We start from the raw sequence: 18,930 nt of genomic DNA on the forward strand, positions 1-18,930 counted from the left end.
GCAGACGCTGGGCATTTCCGTGCACGACCCCAGGCACGTGACCTTTCTAAAATGAGCCGCATTTAAGATCTTTGTCTCCTTCTCAGACACGAATCCGCAGGCTCCCTGCAAGACTTGCCTTCCAGAGCTTGAATGTTGACCGGTGACACTTACCCACGCGCGGCAGTGGTGGTTGCAGGGTGGGCGAAGCAGCCCGCTTCCTGCTGTGGGGTGAAGGGGACTGGTTGGCTTGCAGTTCCGATTCCAGGGCAGGAGGAAGGAACTGGCTGAGCACTCAGACAGGTGTGCGGCCAGCCAGCGAGGCAGCAGCCCGGCACCAAGCGGGTCTCGGGAACCGTTCCAGCATCCTGAACAGAGATGGCAGCTCAGGCTGCAATCTGTGCACACAGGCAGCCTGCTCCGCAGAGAGCTGGCCAGGCGGGGAGCTGTCACAACTCCAGCAGGTCTCACCTCCCACAGTTGCACCCTGGCTCTGTGATCTGAGTGCGAAGTCGAGAGCTGTGAGAAAGGGAGGGTGCGGGCTGGGGGAGGAGGGTGCTGAGCCTTCCCAGAAGCTGCTGGCTGAGTTTGGTCTCCTCTGCAAAATACTCCCCAAGCTCCATTCTCTTTAGGGGAAGTAGCGGGACAATAAAAGGAGGTGCTTCCCCTAATGCCCCGTGACTTCGGGGCAGGGATCACTCCGGGGTTACTCAGGGTGCAGGAAGGGTACAAGTAGAGGGTTAGAACAGGCACTGAAAAGCACCAGGCTTCTCCCTCCAGCTATAACGCACCATTCTTGCCCCTTATGGAACACCCCATCGTATCCACGAGGCACCGGTGGCGTCCTCAGCCAGAGTGCACTGCCCAACTTGCCCAGCATGCCACGGCCCCAGAATACACTGTGCTGCTCGAGACCGCAGCAGGCCAGGGCTAGCCTTCAGTTATGCGCCTGCGATCCTGCTGGCTTACCCAGAAAGGGATGCGGGGCGCAGTGGAGAGGGGGAGAGCCCAGCGAGCCTGTGCAAACAGCGCTCCTTGCCCCGCAACAGGAGAGCTGCCTGGGAGCCGGAGCAGACGTGGGGTGGGAAGGTTTTGTCCTGTGAGGTGTGCCTCTGGGTATGGAGACAGCCCCCCTCTCTGGGGCAGGGTGGGGGGCACAGAGACACGAGTGCATTCCCCTCTACTTCGCAATGAGGATGGGTGAACCAGAAACGGCGCAAGGGCCAGTGTAGACAGGGCTGAGCTGTTTCCACGGCTGGCTCAAGAGGAGATGCCTGCTGGAGTGCTGGAGTTGGGGGAGGTTCGTAGGCAAGGGGCCAGTCACCTCCCAGTGAGAAAGAGGCACACGAAGCGAAAGTGGGTCCACGGCGCCATGGGGGTGCAGGCTCAGTCGCTGCAGCACTGTGGGACAGAGAGGAAGCCACTCCATTCTGGTCCAGCATGCTCAGCTCACGGAGGAAGCTGGGTGGGAACCGGTAAGGGGGTGGGGGAGGGAAGGATTCAGAACCGCCCGAAGAGGGGAATCCCAGGGCTGCCTTGAGAACCAAGCTCTGAAGCGGGGTGGGGAGGAGAGGTGCTGTAGGGGAGATCACAGCTTGGGTTGCAGATGGAGGGCTGGATGCAGGGCTAAGATGAGATCCAGCCCTCCTGGGCCAGAAAGCCCGGCCTCGTAGTATTTGGGGGGAGCGACTCTTGAGGCACCAAGAGGGCTCTGGGGTGCACCTCCCACACTTGGCTGGTTCATCTTTGTTTTCCAGCCACAGCAGCAGACAAGCTTAGGGCCCCATCTGCCCCAGACCCCTGGGAATAGAGCCTCCCGCTACCTCTTGGCCAGCCATGGGGAGGCAGTCGCTGACAATGGAGATGGGGCAAACAGCAGGAGAGCCCCGCCCTGCACCCCCAGGAGTTCAGCAGGCTGATTAGCTATGGGGCTTGCTGCATAAAGTGGAGTGGGGGTAGGGAAGGGTGTACATGGGGGGCCACGAAGGCCAGGCCAGGGAAACCATGCACAGAGAACTCAGTGAACCCAAAGCACATCAGTTTGGCGGCCCAGGCCATCCGGGGGCTGGATTCTGGCTGTCGTCAGCCCAGGTCTCACGCTCCCAGGGTGGATAGGGCCAAATGCTGCTCTCAGCTACACCAGAGCAACTCCACCCAAAATCAACGCAAGAGCAGGAGGGATGGTGCCACGCTTGGGGAACGGGGGGGTGGGGGAGCCTTTTGGCAGGACTGCCCCTCTCCCACAGCCTGCTCCCCGCACGGCCCACACCCTTTGGATCTGGATGGGCGGCTGGTGCCCCCAGGTATGCCAGCACCACCGCAGGGCGGGGGAGAGAGATCGTGCCATAAAACCCACAGGCTAAAATCGACATGCTGCACACACATTACCCAGTGTCCAGAGCACCACCCAACAGCCAGCCCCATGGCAGCGTTATCACCCCACACAGACCCCCCACGCCAGCCTCGCCTCACAGAGTCACGTCTGGGCTAAGAGGAACTGAGAACGCTGACGCGTTTGGGAGCCGCTTCCCTGCTCAACTCAGAGCCCACCAGGCTCCCTACCACCCCCCGGCCCAGCCGTGGATCTCCACGGCCCAGACTTTTAAAAAGGTAAATTACCTTTTGACATCTGGCCTCAAGGGCTGAATGGCACGAGAGGCAGGTAGGATCGCTAGCCCTCTCTTGCCACTGGGGAAAACAAGGCATGGCAAATAGACGACTTGGCTGAGGTCACGTGGTGAGCCAGGAACAAAACCCATCACCCTGTTACCCTCCCCTTTCCAGGGCAGCCTGGGAAAATTATGGGGCTTTGGGAATAGCCCTTAGGGTTTCCTTCCTGGCATCGAGGACCTGTTTCTCCAGTCTTCACAGCACCCAGTGCCACATTCAGGAAGCATTAGACAGTTGCCTGGGTGGGTGGACACAGACACATGGAAAACGTGTGTTACGTTAACGAGTCAGCAAGAGAAAAGGACGGGCAGCGCCCTGTGTGGTCAGTCCATGACAAGTCCAGCATATAGATCTGGCCAATGGCTCAGGCTGCAAGGACAGATATGTCCATCTGGTAACCAAAGGAGTTAGAGAAGGGAGCAGCAGGCTGGAGACCAGACCAGGTCCTTTCCTGCAGGGCCTACAAAGCTCGGGGGTGGGGGCCTCCTGCTGCCAAGTGTCCTAGTCTGAACCCAGCCTATGGTGACAGCATCCTTTGCCATCGGCTGGCCCTTGATGAAACACTGTGGTTGCTGGGTCTCCAGCTGGTCCCTCGTGGGCATGTGCCCCAATTGTACCCTTTGGCCTCTTGCTGAAAATCCCCAGACAGACAGACAGACAGACACAAGGGCTGGCTAGCCACAAAAGCTGCACTGATCTTCCATTTCCCCAGCCTGCTACAGAGGAGACATCTAGAGACAAGGCATTGTTTTACCAGGGATTCCTTCTCATGGGCTGCTCTTCATTCCCCAAGATGGAAATGCAACTTCCAGCCCCTGGGGGAGGCAACTGCCTCTCTTCGTGCTGGGAACAGGGAGAAGAAAAGCTGGACCCACTCCCTTCCCTTGCCTTCTGCTTCCCCCTTGCTCCTAAACAGCCTGGCGAGGTCTATGAACGTGGCACACCAGGGATGGCTGCACGTTACGGTAACCACACTGCTGAGTAACAGCAGGGCCTGAGATAAAGCGCGGGCATTAATATAGCAGAGTGGCAAAGTGCGGTACAGATCCCCACCTCTGGGATCCACATGGCATCGAGGCCTGCTACTGTGCCCAGCTATCGGAGTTGGCCCTTTAGCTCAAATAAGAGGCTTTGGGGCCAGACGTCCCAGGTTCAGTTCTGGCCAGCGATGGAACTGTAGGATCGCTCCACAGAAACGAACGCTCCTTCAGAGCCTGCCTTGCTCTGCTTCTTGCCGAGTCCTGGCTGTTAGGGAAATGCCTAGGGGCGTGCTGCGGGAGGCCAGTCACACATATACAACAGTTGCTGTGGGGTGAGCAGGGACAATGTCACGGCCTCATTCCTAAAGATCCCCCTCAGCACGAGCCTCAGGGCTGGGAGTGGGCGGCTGGCCGAGCTCGGATCTACAGGTGGGTGGGACTCAGCATTTACCCCTGAGGAAAAGAAGGGGGGAAATTGTCTCAAAAACATCAAGGAGGAAGGGGGGGGGGGGAATAAAAAAATCAGGGCTTGAGAAATAAACTCAGAGAAACACACAATTAAAACCCCGCAGGGAGTTTTATAGGCCAGCCTGGGCTTTCTTGCCCCTCTGTCCCAGCTAAACTGCATGGGAGAAGCCTGGGACCCAGCACTGCGCTCAGCGAGGTGTGTACACAGCTACTTCCGTTCTCCCCCTCCCCTGCATAACTACAGCACGCTCGTGCGACAGACCGCAGCTCAGCAGAGCCTCGGTGAGCCCATAAATGCTTTTCCTGCTGCATAACTCTCCAGCCCCCTCCTGCCCCGACTGACCCAAAGGTCTTGCACCATCCCGGCATGGGAATGGATTCTTAGTTTTAGCAGATCTGAGACAGCAGAGTTTGAATCCAGACCACCCTGAAATCTGGGGTGTCCATGTTTGGGACTCATCTAAGGAAGCCATGTTCTTGCTAAAGCCCATTGCTCCTTTAAGGCAGAAGAATTTCTGGGCTTCCCATCACCTCACTGCCCTCAGGATCTCACGCCACACCTGGTCCTGAGCACCCAGCCCAGGCTAAACTCCCCCCAAAGTCCAGAGGGGCTGTGGCTGAGTATGAGGTGCAGGACAGCCTTCTTCTTTACGTAGAAGGCAGCAATCCCTTCCTTGAGAGGGAGGCAGGCCTAGTGGTTAGGGCAGGAGACAGGGAGTCAGGACTCCTGGGTTCTGCTCCGACCTCTAACAGTGGCTCACTGGGTGACTTTAGGCAAATCACTCAACTTCAGAGACTTGTTCCCCACCCACCACGAAATGGGTTCAATAACCCCTGCATGCCCCGCTCCCAGAGGGGCCTGCATGGCTCCTTCCCCACGTTCATAGAGCGCTTGTAGCTCCCTGCTCTCAGCAGGTGCTTTTCCCCACTCTGGTCCAGGTCAACGCGTGATTCTGTTCTATCGAGATTCTCGCACCAGGCTCATAATATCAGAGTATCACAAGGACCCCTTCCCTGGGGTTCAACCTGCATGACCACCATGACTCATGCACCCGCCTTTGTTGTTAGCTTGTCCTTCCACCCTCTATTTATTCACTGTTGCATATTCACTAAATCCTAGATTGTGAGCTCTCCAGGATGGGACTGTCTTTTTTCTTACTTATTTGCAAGTGCCTAGCACATCAGGACCCTGATCCCTGAGGCGGTCCTATGACCCTACTGCAATAGAAACAGCTATAATTTTTGTTGTAAGGTAACAAAGTTCCATTTAAACCTTCGCCCTCCACTTGGCTGTTCCTGGAGTTCCTCCCTCCAGACTGCTCAGCCCACGCCCTGAATCATCTCTGTAGAGAACCCCTTGGACAGGAAGTACGACTTTGTGGTTAAGGCACTGGAGTGGGATGCAGGAGATCTGGGGCCAGTTCCCTGATCCACCAAGGATTTCATGTGTGACCCTGACCAAGTGAGGGAATCGCTCTGGGCCTCAACATTTGATCTGTAAAATGGGAAGATATTATCATTCTTCCACTCTTTGCCTGTTTAGGCTGCAAGCTCTTTGGGGCAGGGACAGTCTCTCACAGTGTCTGTGCGCATCTGGCACAAAAGGGGTTCAGTCTCAGATGGAGCCCCGCTATGGGCTACCATCCCCCTCAGTTCTGTATGCACTAATGAGGAATCTGCTCCTGTGAGTCTCCACTACCCACTTTGCCCTTCATCAGCCAGAAGGACACCTGCTACCAGCGTGGGAGGTTTCAAGCAGACTCTGCCAGCCTGTTCCAGTCAGCAGGGAAATACTAGCCACCTGGCTATTATTCTAGAGGCTCTGTTGTGGGCATGGGGAAGGGGACAATACCAGGTAGAACAGGGATAAGGATTTTTGAGCGAGGCGGGAGTTCATTCAATTCAAAACAGCAGCAAATCGAATGAGGAAGAGGGTGAAACCCGGGAAAGGAGAACTTGGCCCAAAGAGGAGTGGTTCTCAGTGTGGAAATAAATTAGAGCTTTAGTAACGGGCAGAGGGGCTCCCCACAGCCAGTATTTGCCATCCCAGCCCTGGCCTCAAGTTGTACCTTTCTGTCCCAGCCGGCTGTCACCACCTGACAGCTGTTCTGTGACCTCCGTAGGAAATAAGGTGGCAGCAGCCCTTGGCCTGGCATCACCTGGAGCTCTTATTGGCAGCCTGAGCAGAGGAGCCAAGGAGCAAACGGGTCACAGGGACATCCCTCTTGGCGCTCCTGAAGGGCCTTCTGTTCAGGTCAGGCAGCCAGAAACTCACCCTGCTGCTGCATCTGTCCCTAAACAGGCAGGGAGCATCTACAGTGTAAACAGAGTGACTCCAGGAGAGTCGATGGGGCTACCCTAGTGTACCCGAGGGGCCGGAGGTCTCCTTCCCCCGGACACCTTTGTTGCTCGGATGCTGCCAACAACTCTTCCCTGTGTCACAGCCCCGAGTCGCCACAAGCCCACTGGCTCAAAGGAGCACCCCTTCTGCGGGCGAGCTCGGTGGTTTGAGCATTGGCCTGCTAAACCCAGGGTTGTGAGTTCAATCCTTAAGGGGGCCATTTAGGGATCTGGGGCAAAAATTCAGGATTGGCCCTGCTTTGAGCAGGGGGTTGGACTAGATGACCTCCTGAGGTCCCTTCCAACCCTGATATTCTATGATAAGAAGGGGACAAGGGCAGGGTGGCGTCAAGCCTTTCACCCCCAGGACCACGGCCCTCCCCCGGGGGACAGATCCTGATCGTGCACCAGCGTGAGACCAGAGCATCTGTAAAAGGGACCAGCCTGGGTCGCCAAAGGTCAGCATCTGAGCCCTTGCAAACATCAGCCCTTGGCTCTGAGCGTCTGACCTGGGCCCATTAAACACAGCCCCGTGACACGCAGAACAATCCACAGGCGCACACCCTTCCCACAAGAAAGAGGAAGTGCACTATTAGTAACGGCCTAAAGGAAAAGCACATTACAGGGGTAGCCATGGTAACCTCTTGCCACCCCCCCATCCCTTGCTCTCGCCTGCTGGCTGGGAAAAGCAGGATTTCCGCTGGAAGAAGAGCAATTCCCGGATCTGAGGGGCTGCAAAGGAGGAGGAAATCGGCCTAGGGGAGCAGGGGGGACGCACACATACAATCCAGAACTGGGCCCAGCGCGGGGAGGGGAAGCGAACCCCCTTCCCCACAGGCGGGGGGGCGGGGAAGGGACTTTGACAGGAAGCTGCAAGTTCCTGCTCCCAGCTGAGCCACCACCAGGAGTTAGTGCAGAGAAATAAACTCAGAAAAAACGGGACCAGAGACTGAGCTGAAGGCCCCTTTCCCAGTCACAGAGTCAGCATCCCTTCTGGGGGCCCTTGGGATCTCACTCCCAGAGCTAATCCCCCCCCCCCCACACACACACACACAGCCAGGGGACAGTGATGTGTGGGGGTGGTTCCAAGGACCAGTCCTCTCAGTGGCTGGGGATGGGACGGTCACCATGCAAGCATTTTCCTGGATGGGGGCGGGGGGTTTGGAGATACAGCCCTCCACCCCCGAAAGGGTAAAATCATCTGAACTGCGAGGACTAAAGGGGTGTCTCCTGCCCAGGCAAAGCCATAATATCAGGGCTGCCACCCGAATCATGGCTGGAAGGAAAGTGACACCCGCTTCATACCCCCGCCCCCCAGGTCCAGACCAGGCAGGAAAACAAGCCCTTTGCTTTTGCAACATCCTTCTGTTGATGCTGCCGATTAAGACCTAGCAAAGCGGAGCGGGGGCTTCGCTCCCCTCTGGCGCCGGGGACTAGGCCGGATTTACATGGGGGTCAGGGGGGGATCGGGGCGGCGGAGCCAGGAATTAAGCGAGCCTCGTTTGTTTCACCGGGGGGGAGCCCCAGGCAGCCCCCGGGGGTTGCAAGGAGGTCGCCTTCCTTCCTCCCCCGCATCCACGAACGAGCAGCCCCCAGGAAAAGGGGGGAGACACCAGCCCCCCCCTCCATCCACCCCCCCATCGCGCCGCAGCCCCCGGAGCGCGATGCCCATCCGAGGGGGATTCAGACAGATCCCCCCGCACATGCCCGCTTCCTGCGGGGAACCGGAGAGACCTCACCCCCCAGCTCGCTGGCTTCAAACACACGCAGCCCCCGCCGCCCCCCTCCAGGGCCCTCGGCCCCGGCTGCGCCCCTCCCCGGGACTCGCCTTACCTTTGGCGCCTGCCGCGCGGCTCCCGCCTGCGGGCACCGAGCTGATCTGCCCCTTGGCAAGGGGGCGGGCAGGGCACAGCGCGCTGCCCCTTTCCCTGTCTCTTCAGTCCTTCTGACCGGCGGGCAGCCCGCAGCCAGCCCCCTTCTGCTGCTCCCCCCGCTCAGCAAGGCTTAACTGGGCGAGTGGGAGCCAGAGCGCTCCGGGCTCCCAGCAAACCCTCCTCGGCTGGTGGACGAGCCCCCGCCGCTCGGTCCCACCCAGTCATTGATTGCGGCTGCCGGGGGTCCTGTCAATCAGGAGCTTCTCGGGGCTGGGGGGCGGGGGGGGGGGTTGAAAGTCCTTCCTGAGCGCACACCACCCCAATCACCTCCGGCTGCCCACGGCAGGGGCAGATCGCAGAGCTCCTAACCCCTCCCTGCCCCACATCTCCCCTGACCCGCGGGTCACTGGGGAGCTGCAGCTCTAGGGTCCCGCCGACCTGGCCCGGCCGGTGTCTTCTGAGAGCGAAGGGAGTTCGGGCGACCCAGCGCTGGGCATTGGCCGCAGCTGGGGGGCGGGGGGAGTGCCTGCCAATCAAACCATTCCAGGGTGTGGCTATATCAAAAACGAATAGATAGGCGGGGGGCTGAGGGAACCCTAGGACCACCTGTTAATGCGACCTCTGGGCACCGGGTAGGGTGACCAGACAGCAAGTGTGAAAAATCGGGAGGGGGTGGGGTGGAATAGCAGCCTATGTAAGAAAAAGCCCCAAATATCGGGACTGTCCCTATAAAATCGGGACATCTGGTCACCCTAGCACCTAGACCCAGCTCCTCAAAGGGATCCAGACCCCTAACTCCCATTGATTTCAAATGCATTCAAAAATCCCACGGATTTCAATGGGAGTTAAGCAGGATCAGACTCGGTAGCCCAGTTGCTTGCCTCTACTCTAGGAGCGAGCACCCGCTGCAAGAAACCCCACAATGGGTAACTGTGAAATAACCCGCTCACAGGGTCCTTCCTAATGCCAGGTAGTTAGTGGCTGAGAGGTGAAGTGACTCCCCTAAGATTGCCGAGCAGGTCAGTGACCCCCATGATTCCCAATCCAGTGCCCAACCCACCTGGCTTGACCCCTTGGGAGAGCACGGGCTGAATGAGCGAAGGGGACTCCCCTCTCCACTTGTTGCTAGAGGACATGCCACCGGCACAGGTTTGAGGCACAGGAGTAGGGGGGCAGCACCTGGTGGGAGCTTGCCCAGGTGTGGTGCCCGTCCTGTAGAGAGCTGGGTGAATAACAGGGTCTCTCGGTTCACTGGTCATTCCAAAAGATTTAAAAAAAAATTAAAAAAGAAAGGTTTCAATTTGAACCAAAACCAAAAGCGCTGGAGATTTTCAGCACATCGAGGAGTCCAAAAACAATGTCAACTCAGGCTTTGTTGGACCCAAAATGAAATGTTTCATTTGGATTTTCTGCAGTGGATTTCAGTCCAGCTTCTGTCATGAGCACTGAGGCCCAGATTTCAGTGATAGCTAGAAGCCTGACTACCTTTGAGCATCCGGATCTAAACTCATTAAAGCCAACCTGTCATAAATATAGGGGGAATGGTAGCAACCTTTATATATGCAGTAGCATAAAATCCCTCCTTGGCAGCTGTACTGGTTCAGAGTGGGGTGGGGGAACCCTGGCATGGTGGCTGCGGTAGGATTTTATGCTACCACATACATAAAGGTTGCTACCCTTCCCCCTATATTTATGACACAACCCAAAGTCCATAACAAACCAGTACAAATCACTCCCAAGCACTAATGCAATTCTTCCCCTTCCACTCTGGAAATGGGGTATCTTTCCTGCAAAGAAATATAGGAGGTGTGGGGGAAGGGAACTGATTCAAAACTGAATACAGGATGAAATCTCCCCCCCTCCAGGAGAGAGGCTATACAAAGGGGACTCACTGCTTAAGGGGACTTACAGGATGCAGATCCTTGGGCTGGTTCTCAGCACAGTGGGGGTGGGGTGATACCACTCAGAGAGGGCATGGAAAACAAGACCTTCATTGCACAATACAACCATCACCATCACAAATCAGTATTGCATCTTTCCCCCAGAAGAATCTCAACTCGCTTTGTAGGCCCATCTCTGCACTGCAGCCACTTCTGGGGTGGAATGCAGCTGTTCTGTGTTAGCAGCCAGACAATGGTTATCTCTGGAGGGGAAGTGCAAAAGGATTTCCTTCGCCAGGACAGCAGTGGGAAGGTAGGTGTTTAACCTCAGCCCTGACCAGTTTCACACCTCTGCAGGAAGTGCTTCTGGGGTTCTGATGAGTGCAAGGCCCCCAGGAGCCTTTTTGCACAGCTCTCTCCAAAGGCCTCGGGCAGCACAGCAGCCCCTGGACGGTTCAGAACCTGCCCGGAAGGAAGGACGCCACCGGCTGAATTGCCACCAGCGCTCCCCACGGCACCAAGGTTCAACCCGGCAGGTTCCCGGTCAGGCCCAGCTCTGCTCAGTGCCTGGGAGCTGGGACAGTCACAGCCCACCGTGCTGATGCCTGGATGCTGGAGAAAACCAGTGACAACACCAAGGCTGGAGAAAACCAGTGAAAACCTCAGAGGCACTTCTGCAGAGGTGTGAAGCTGGTCAGAGCTGCGATTCAGTAACCACTCGGATGCTGGAGAAAACCAGTGAAAACACCCAGGCTGGAGCCCAGAGCTGCACTGCAGCAAACAGCTCCCATCCAGGCAGCCCCAATCTTAGACATGCCGACACCCCGACATAGACACGACCCAAGGACCCCAGCATTAGCAACCCCAGGCTCCAAAACGCCCAATGCCGCACTCAGAGGGGAGACCCTGCTGGCTTTAGGGGAGCCACTCTTGAGTTGCGAGGAGAATCAGGCCATTAGAAAACCATCAGAGCCAGGTGTGTCCTATTCCCTGCTCTGCCATTGACTAGCTGTGGGACCTTGGGCAAGTCACGTCCCTCCTCTGTGACTCGGTTTCCCTTCCTGCTCTTTCTCTGTCCTGTCTATTAGATTGTCAGCTGTTTGGGGAAGGGACTCTTACTATGGGCACGTTATTGCTGTAATGCTTAGGAGCACCAGTGATGGACCAGCCCCCATTGTGCCAGGCGCTGTACATTTTTATTGCTATTAGGTGTATTACGGTAATTCCTAGGCACCTCAGTCATGGACCAAGACCCCGTTGCACTAGGCGCTGCACAAAACACAGCACAAAAAGAAGGGCCCTACCCCCAGGGGCTAGCAGTCGATGCAGTAGGAAACAACGCCCCAGGGATGTGCATGGTGGGGCTCTCTGTGCATAGCTCCCGCCTTCCTTTTGCTCCACTTCCCCCCCCGACCCCCCATTTTTCTGCAGGGGGGCTGTGGGTGGGCCGGTGAGGTCCCCTCTCCGCAGCATTGCCCCATGGCCTGGGCCCGTGTGAAATTCCGGGCAGGCGGTCACACCGCTTGGAGCTGTGATAACTCGAAGGCAGCCCAGCTCCATTGTGAACTGCGGAGTCAGGGGAAGGGGCAGCTGTCCCACCCAGACCCAGGGGCTGCCCCTTCCCTGGGGTTGCTCCGAACTCACGGTGCCTTGTGGGACAGTCCAGGGAGAACTCTGGAAGGGGCTCTTTTGGGGAGAAGGGGGTTAAGGGAAAGGGCTCCCCACCCCCAGCCCTGCAGGGCTCCTCTGCTCCCAGCAGGAGGAGATTCGAATCACTTGTCTGGGGTGGGTAACTGAAAGAGGTGGCTGGTGCATGACTCCACAGCCGGACTCACCAGGCTCCCTCTTGGAAATAAGGCTCTGCTGACAGCTGGAGGGGCTTTGATCTCTCCTCAAAGATGAACTGCTCACCTGGGGAAACTCTGAGCAGGTGCCCTCACCTGCCTGCACCAGGAACTCCTGAAAGGCCAGGTGCAGTTGTGGAGAGTGCCTGAGCCGTGGCTCTCTTCCCCTGTCCCAGATGGGGGCTGTTTGTTTCATTCACTAATAGAATCAACGGAGGAGACAGAGTGGAGCAGGGGGTTGGACTAGATGACCTTCTCGGGTCCCTTCCAACCCTGATATTCTATGATTCTATGATTCTATGGAGACACAAGTCTGATCCCGCTGGCCTTGGGTTATACCCCTGAGTTATACCCGTCTGAGTGAGAAGAGAATCAGGCCATTAGAAAACCATCAGAGGCAGTGTGACCCCCACTGCACTGGGTGACAGGACACCTGAGGCCTATTTCCTGCTCTGCCACTGACTAGCTGAGTGACCTTAGACAAGTCACTTCCCCGCTCTGTGCCTCAGTTTCCCCTCCTCCTCTTTGTCTGTCTGGCCTATTTAGATTGTCAGCAGTTTGGAGCAGGGGCACTAACTATGGGCACATACAGTGCCTAGCACCCTGATCTATATTATGTCCTAATCTGCTCCCCAATACTGCAGTAATGGGGGTAACTCACACGCTTAAATATATTCAGCTTCACTACACCCTGGTGTGCTATTAGCCTCATATCACAGCTAGGGAAACAGAGGCACAGAGCAACTAAGTGACTTGCCCAAGGTCAGCAGCAAAGCTGGGTACTGAACCCAGGTTGCCAGAGTCCCAGGTGAGAACACTAACCACTGGGCCATCCTTTCTCCTGAGTTCAGCTGGAGCCTCTTGATGGCCACACACAATTACTAATGACAATAGCTCCTAAATCAGTGTTCATAACAAAGGATCCCAAAGCCCTTTGCAACCCAGGCACTCAGGAATCACCCCACATCACTCTGTGACACAGCACCTCGCCCTTTTTAAACTCTGACTGTAGCAGAGGGAAGACGATGCCCAACCCCCTGTAGCCCAAAAGGGGCGGGGATGACTGGGACATCCCGGGGAATGTTATGGGGTGATGCGTGAGTTAGACTGCCTTAGACCTCCTCCTACCCACGTGCGGATGGGTAATGGAACTGACCGGCTGTGGACGCACTGGGAGAACAGTCCGAACGCTCATTCTGCCAGCAATGGGGTCAGTTAGGTGCATTGTTTGGCCAGCAGCATGCTCCCGATGTCACCCCATGTTCTGAGCCAGACCTGGTGTAAATGGGCGCTGGGTGCCATGGAGCCATGCTGCTTGACACCAGCCTGGCCTTCTGACTTGGGTGCAGGGGATGTTCCGGTTCCGTCCATAGGGAATAACTGGAGAATAACAGGGCTCAGCCCGAGAGTGTCAGCACGTGTCTCAGGCCAGAGCAGAGGGGCAGCAGGGGGGTCAGGGCACGGCCCAGAGCTCTGTTACTCAGCAGGACACGGTCCGGCGTGCGGACAGAGCTGGGCTTTGAAAAGGAGCCTGCGAGTGGGCCGGGAGCCTGGAGACTTTGGAGGAAGAGGCGTGCAAAGCTCCCCTTGGAAAAGGGCACTTCAGAAAATGCTGAGTCGGGAGAGGCGGGGTGGGCTCAGGGCTAAGGCAGGGACCAGGCCTCCGGAGCAAGTCAGCGAGCTCCGAACAGTTCTACTAGACGAGCTTCATGAGCTCGAATCAGCCTCCCAGCCTGCACCCAGAGCCAAGAGGCCATGGACTAAACTCTGTTTATCCCTAGAGGCGGCACCTCCAGGGCAGGGCGGAGACCCACTGGCAGGACAACATAGGCAAAGCTGCATCCCCTGCTCCGTCCAGCTCCGGTCCCTTCCAGATGTGCTAAACTCCCTGTAAAAACACCCGGGGGCCCTGGGAACCACGGAGTCGGCATGGAAACCCAGGACGATTGGCAGCTGGGCCAGGCTGTGAGCCTTTAGCCGTGCAGGAGAAGGCTTAGGCCTTGTGACTTGAAGGGGATCACAAGCAGGGGCTGCTCACCCCAGTTCTCCCCTTCCAGCACCCCGAGGCCGCTGGGAGGGAATGGGAGTGCGGGGAGGGGAGGGGAAGCATTGCAAAACAGAAGTTGGCTGCAGTGTGAACAAACCAAGTCCCTGATTCTGTTTTTGGGCGAGCTGGGGAGAGGAACCTGCTGCTGATCAGCCTGAGGATGCGTGCACTTACCACATTTCCAGCTTCAAAATAACCCCAGTGACCAGCGCTGTATACATCCCCTCCCCCAGCCCAATTCTGGCTGCTGTCTCCCTGTCTGCCGAGACGATCCAGCCTCTGGGACTAGAACACGAGGCGCCGGGGTATTTTCGGCACTAATCAGGTGCTATTTTTTGCACGCCTGGTGGTTATTTTTAGGGGTGCGGTTTAAAGACCTGTATGGCAAATGTGAAGCCGGTGCAAAGAGCCCCAGGACTGCTGCTACCTCATGAGCTCAAAGAGAGGGACTCTGAGCCCGTCCCATAGCCCTCCTGCCTACAGGGGTAGAATCATAGAAGATCAGGGTTGGAAGAGACCTCAGGAGGTATCTAGTCCAACCCCCTGCTCAAAGCAGGACCAACACCAACTAAATCATCCCAGCCAGGGCTTTGTCAAGCTGGACCTTAAAAACCTCTAAGGCAGCTAAAGGTTCCGGATGAGTCCCCCCCCCCCCCCCCGCCTCAGACAGCATTTCTGGAGCATCAGCTTCTGTATTCGCCTCCCTGTTCTACTTCCTGTTACCCCATTACCTCTGTGTCCTGTCCCTTGTTGCGGATGGCTGCCACTCTCCATTGCAGCGGTGCTGCGGCTGTGTATATACCAAGGTGCTGGGATTTGCAAAGGACCCTGAGGCCAAGAATTTCAGACGTGACTAGTGATCTGGGAAGTGCCTGAATTTTTGGGTCCCAACCTGAGTCACTGTAAAGGGACCTGGATTTCCAGAAAGAGCCCTCTGAAAAATCAGCCCCCTCGAAAGGGTCTCCAGCTGGGAGCCCAGAAGCTGAGGCCCCCGAAGTTAGTCAAGGTTGAAAATCTTGGAGCTGCCTGATTCCCCTAGGCACTTTAGCAAAGTGCTGCATGCCCTGAAGCTCCAGTGGACTGCAAGGTGCTCAGCACCTTTGCAAATCAGACCACTTATCAAGGGGCCTCAACAGGGACCAAGGAGTCTGCCACTAGGCCTCTGGGGTTGAAAACCTTGGCCCAGGTTTAGAAAGCGCGTTGGGATTGGAAGGCCTGATAATAAACCTAAGATAGACACTAGAGTGGCTAGAAGAGACCATGAGATCATCTGGTACGACCTTTCGGATAGCAGCACGGGCCAGTTCATTCCACCCACATACCTCTATTGGGAGAGACCAAGGTGCCACCGATGCCCGGCAGCGCACTGCATCTCTTTGTTCAGCAGCAGACCCGTGAGCCTCGGTGGAATGGATAGCAAAGCAGGACCAGCGTCAATGTAGCCCCCATATTCAGCGGCTGGTGTCGTTTTAGCAGGCCTGGAGCTTGGCAGCAGGTCATAGGAGAGATCCCTTCTACTTCATGCCACACAATAGGAAGGGGCTGAACCTTCATTCACACAGGAAGGAGTTTGTGTTGCAACCGAGTTAACAGCTGGGGTGCATTGCAACATCCACTTGCAGGAAGCCTGCGATCTGCTGTGGCAGGGAAGCCATGGGGAAGCGGGGGAAGGTAGGGTTCATTCACCCCCTCCCCCCCCCACAAGGGCATGGTTGTCTACACACTCAGGTGCTGGCCATGCAAGGTGAACAAGTCTTGCAGAAGGTTAGGCCTTGAGCTTGCAGCTGTGCAATGGCTTGGCACCTCACACCGCTGCTCCAGGACTCGTACAAGTAGGTTGCCACAGCAGGGAGCCAGGGTTTTGCTCGGCTCTGGGTTACACCATACCCAGTGTGGATGAGATGCCACCGGCCTTGCAGGTGCACTGGGTCAGCCAGTTCTCCTAACTCCATCGCACACTCCACAGCTGCCTCCCGGCGACAGCGCAGGGCACTGTGGGAGCAGCTCTCCTGCCGGAGCTGGGAGATCCCGCCGGGCTGGGATGCCCCATGGAAAGCGTTTGGGTGCACGCCAGCTGGTGCTGGAATGCCCGGGGCCCTGAGTCTTCACCGCCCGGCCCTGTGTGCCGGCATTTCCACTGTAAGTGCCATAGGCAGAGCTCACCACGCGCTCTCCCCCAGGGTGGTGCTTTACTCCCCCTATACACGGGCACCGGAGGCTCCACAGCGGCGAATCAGGCCCCACACTTGTGGGTGGCATGGAGCAATGCTGGCTGCAGGAAGGGGTCCCGTGCTGGTGGGGGCGGTGGGATCAGAGGGCCCAGCTGATCCCAGCCCTTTGTCCGAGACGAGTCCCTACGCTAATTTAGTGCCCAGTGGCATCACCCTCTCCCCAAAGCAGCTCTGAGGCCCTGTGTTTTCGATCAGCCCAGGCCAGGATTAGCTTTAACCCAAGCCAGGGGATGAGGCTTTGTGGCTACAGCATGTCCTAAGAAGAGCCATGTGCCTTCATTCCAGTACAGCACCTGCAGCTGCCGCGAGGCAGCACCCCAAGGACGACCCACCCGGTGTTTGCGACTGAGCAGGTGCTAGTCTCCTGTCCCCGTCAGCACTGGCCGGTGCCCCCAGCAGGCCCGGAGCCGGTTTGTGAAGGGCGTGGGAAGCGTCTGAGATGAAGAGGTGCTATTGTAGCCAGCAGATCCCTTCGCGCCGGCCTCTCCAGGCTCCTGCTGAGCTCTGGGGGGATTCTGGCTCTTCGGCACCGGGAACAAACCCTGCCTGGCTGCCCGTCTGTGACTGGGGGCAGCACTGGTCAGTGAGCCACAGAGGACTGCCTGGAGGACTGCCTAGCTGGGGAAGTGTGCGTAGAGCAGGAACCCAGCTAACCACTTGCTGCTTCTTATCAGTGTCTGCACAAGATTGAGGAGAGGAGGGTGCATTTCCACCTCAGACACTTGCATGAGACCCAGGGCCGAGGCTGGCCTAGCTTCCTCATTCAGCCTCGGCTCTGGTGACAACACCAGAGTGCTGAAGGGCTGCAGCCTGGCTCAGGGGGAGCATGTCAGGGAGGAGGCAAAAGGCAAGAGCCCAGTTGCACTAACCACCTCCCAGCAGAGTTCTTGCACCAGGGCCGTGTGATCTGTGGTGGGCGGCAGCTGGGCTTAAGGGACTGAAAGGTCTTTGGGAGTTCAGCAGGGAGCTATGGGACCCGTTGGGCGTGACACGTGGTGGCCAGCAGCTTTCAGCTTCGCGGGGTCACTCCCAGCTGGCCTGGCACACCCAGCGAGGGCTCACTCGGCCTTTTCATAGGGCAAAGAGGGATATGGCTGCTCCCAGGTGGAGCTGGGGATGCGGGTGTTGCAGGGGTCCCGACTCAGACCCAGACAGAAGGCTGGCACATTCACCAAGGGGCTTGGCTACATTCAGAGGCCACGAGCTACTGGGCAGATGGTACCCACTCGTCACTGCCAAGGGGGGACGTGGCCAAGGGAGGACAGCCTTCACTCCCACGCCCAGAGAGAGCAGTGATTGGCTGACATTCTGACATCACTGGAGGAATTGCCATGTCCACCCAATCAGAAGAGAGCAACTGGCCATTGTTGTCCCCTTTGGGTCTGGATGTGCTACTGTGCCTCAGTTTCCCTCTGGCTGGCCGCAAGAAAGTGAGCTCTTTACTCCAGCTGCAATGACTTCAGTCCTGGCCCCCAGCGTTGGGGAGGGAGAAGCTCATTTGTGAAGCCAGGAGCACTTGCCCAGTTGATGACCGTCATGCAGACCCCCACACGGCTGCCATTCCAATGCCAGGCGCCCTCTTGGTTTATTAACACAAAGGAGCGTTAAGTCTTTTTCGTCCCTGCTCGCCGTGTCCTTTCTGGCCCTTTCGCGGGACACACGCATCACCCCGATCTTGGGGCTGTGATGCCTCTCCCCACCCCAGTCCCCTGCTGGTCTGGGTCCTGCCCAGCTCTGCACAGGCAAACAGGCTCCACGCTCTTTCCCCTCTGCCAGTCTCTGGAGCGGCCATCCCTGGTCTCTCCTGCACAGAGCCAGACTTGATAGTCCTGCCTGATTCCTCAGTCGCGGGTTCTCCCTGGCACCTAAGATTCCCACCGGCTGGTCTTCCGGGGTCTGTGTTCCCATAGCAGGCAGCCTAGGCCATGCACATGGGGGGGAGGACAAGTGCTTTGTTGCAAGCTCCTAAGGGGGAGTTGCTGTTTCTGCTGCGCACTCTGCTCTCTCCCTGTCTTCCTTGGCACGCGATGCAGCCCCCTGGGACCCTTCCCCAGCCTACCTGGTCTTGCCTTGGCACAGCAGCTGCGGGGGTCCTAGTTCTGGGCCAGTCCCATTGCCTTTAGTGGCCATATTAATCATCTAGGGTCTCAACTAGTTTTAGTTTGCATTAAAGTCACCCTCCAGCTTGAGTCGCGTCACCTTCACCCAGACCCCACAGAGGGGTTTGAACACCTGACGTGGCAGGTGAAATTCTGATCAGGGAGTAGGGGGAGAAGACCTTAGGGACAGGTCTTGGCTGGCTGAAAAAGCAGCTTGAAGCGCCCAGTCGGTCTGACCAAGGCTCTAGGGGCCAGGCTGGCTGGCCCTGGAGCTGATCGGCCCACGTGCCGAAATGAGCCCGCTGTAAGAGACGCCTGGCTCAGCTCAGAGGCAGGAAAGGCTCCACGGGGCTGCACTCCACTCTTCGCCCTGCCTGAGTAGGATCTGTTCTCGCCCTTTCATTTCACCTCCCCGCTCCTCCCTCTTTTGCCAGATCCACCCTTCCCAGCACTGGAGGCACCAGCAAATGAGCTGTCTGCAAAGACATGCTCAGGCTCCTTCCCCTCCTCTGGGCAGG

At 57.4% G+C, this 18,930-nt stretch overlaps 1 protein-coding gene across 4 annotated transcripts in view; it reads right to left on the reverse strand.

Annotated features, from left to right (window-relative positions):
- FGR (FGR proto-oncogene, Src family tyrosine kinase) overlaps positions 1-15,521 on the reverse strand; it is a 45,538-nt gene extending 30,017 nt beyond the window's left edge. Inside the window, exon 1 of one of the 4 annotated variants that reach the window (XM_084609626.1) lies at positions 15,405-15,521. The gene's annotated coding sequence lies outside the window, so the exon portion shown is untranslated. Of the gene's footprint in view, positions 1-8,270; positions 8,797-15,404 lie in introns of those variants that run through there. The other 3 variants (XM_084609625.1, XM_084609627.1, XM_084609624.1) reach the window with 3 other exon arrangements.
- Positions 15,522-18,930: the final 3,409 nt, after the last annotated feature.

This window comes from Lepidochelys olivacea (genome assembly GCF_965140295.1).
Source record: "Lepidochelys olivacea isolate rLepOli2 genome assembly, chromosome: 19".
NCBI classification, from domain to species: Eukaryota; Metazoa; Chordata; order Testudines; family Cheloniidae; genus Lepidochelys; species Lepidochelys olivacea.